The 2,016-nt window shown below is 41.0% G+C and overlaps 1 pseudogene; it reads left to right on the top strand.

The window, feature by feature from the left end:
- Positions 1-649: 649 nt before the first annotated feature.
- On the top strand, positions 650-1,712 carry LOC138173622 (ribosome biogenesis protein NSA2 homolog pseudogene; annotated as a pseudogene).
- The last annotated feature ends 304 nt before the right edge of the window (positions 1,713-2,016 follow it).

Here is a 2,016-nt window from a genome sequence, read left to right as displayed (position 1 = left end):
TGAAAGCAATTGGCAGGTAGTGAGAGTGTAGGCCAGGGAACAAATGAATTTCTCCAGTCTAAGTTCTCATCGCCTGCTCAACCTTTGCTGGCAAGTACTCATCCTTTGTTAAATTATTTTGGAGTAGTACTTCTTAGTGGAAAGGGTACAGGACAGGACAGGGTGTCAAAAGACCTGGGCTCTGGTCCCAACACTGTCGTTGACTCACAGGGTGACCTTGGGCAAAGCAGTCCCACTTTATGAACTGCAGTTTTCTCATCTGTGTGTCTTAACCAATAGCAACTTGCATCCCTGGGTTCAAGTGTGAAATTTAAAAAAAAGAACCCAGAACCTGAGAAGTAATAGGGGAGGTGGAGTTAAGATGGATGTGGGTGATTTGGGGAGGGGGCAATCTGGATAGAGCCAACTCATTCTTTTGTTTCCTGCAGTTTGCCTCAAGGGGCACTCTGATAGGTATGGTAGAAACAATATCCTATAGGCCTATTCCAGGAAAGCTAAACTTGTTAGAGATTTTTTTTTTCCCCTAAATGGCATTAAAACCATTTTTGACCATTTCTTTCCGGCTTGTGGGGAGTCGGTAGCTCACGGCAGAGGGTCTGAGGTTTGGAAGCGTTTTCAGCGGCTCTTCAATGGGCCCCCAGCCTTCAAAATGCCACAGAACGAATACATTAAGTTACACCGAAAACGGTATGGCTACCGCTTGGATTACCATGAGAAAAACAGAAAGAAGGAAAGCCGAGAGGCTCATGAACGTTCAAAGAAAGCAAAGAAAATGATTGGTCTAAAGGCCAAACTCTACCATAAACAGTGTCATGCTGAGAAGATTCAGATGAAAAAAACTATCAAGATGCATGAAAAGAGAAATACCAAGCAGAAAAATGATGAAAAAACTCCCCAAGGAACAGTGCCTGCTTATCTGCTGGACAGAGAGGGACAGTCCCGAGCCAAAGTCCTTTCCAATATGATTAAACAGAAATGAAAAGAGAAAGCTGGTAAATGGGAAGTGCCTTTGCCTAAAGTTCGTGCCCAGGGAGAAACAGAAGTGTTAAAAGTTATTCATACAGGAAAGAGAAAGAAGAAGGCGTAGAAAAGAATGGTTACTAAAGTCTGCTTTGTTGGGGATGACTTTACTCGAAAACCACAAAATATGAAAGATTTATTAGGCCAATGGGTTTACATTTTAAGAAGGCTCATGTAACTCATCCTGAACTTAAAGCCACTTTTTGCCTACCCATACTTGGTATGAAGAAAAATCCCTCCTCCCCACTATATACAACTTTGGGTGTTGTTACCAAAGGGACTGTCATTGAAGTGAATGTGAGTGAGTTGGGCCTTGTGACACAAGGAGACAAAGTTATCTGGGGAAAATATGTACAGTTTACCAACAATCCAGAAAAAGATGGATGCATAAAGGCTGTCTTACTTGTTTGATTGACTGAAGTTCTACATCTTTGATAATTATTAAAGATTCTACAATATATCAAGAAAATGACAAAAGTTACTACGTTGAATAGTCAAAACAGAACCAAAGACCCAGTTCTACACATTGGTTGTTTTGATTTGAGATTAACTTGGAAAAGAGATGAGACACTTTTCTACTATTTTATGAGACTTTTTCCCATTTTTGAAGTGGCAATAAAAAAAGCTTGTAGCTACTCTGCCTGCTGAATATATTGAAATCCTCTTTCAAGATAAAAAAACAAACAAACAAACCATTTGGGGGGTTTGATTGACCCAAGGAACCAAAGCTTAGACCATTCTTTAACCATTAACCATCAGCTTCCTAGCAGCCTAAGTACAAAGAGTCAGCATAGGAAGAGTATTGTTCTTCCCTTAGGCTTCTGACCAATAGACCAACATGGCCAACATAGAGGCAGGGAAGCTATACCTATCTAAATTACTGCTGCATCCTTGCTGAGTGTCCTTTCCCTGTCCTTTGTCTTCAAGTGTCTCATTTTTGTTTTATTTCCAAAGTTGAAGCACCAGGCCAGCCTGAATCATGATGGCCTGGCCTAC

This window comes from Petaurus breviceps, unplaced genomic scaffold (genome assembly GCF_028583685.1).
Source record: "Petaurus breviceps papuanus isolate PSGF00001 unplaced genomic scaffold, PetGlider_PUasm1.0 63, whole genome shotgun sequence".
In the NCBI taxonomy this organism is placed as follows: Eukaryota; Metazoa; Chordata; class Mammalia; order Diprotodontia; family Petauridae; genus Petaurus; species Petaurus breviceps.
The sequence above is the reverse complement of the archived record's forward strand: the minus strand, read 5'-3'. Positions and strand labels throughout refer to the sequence as shown.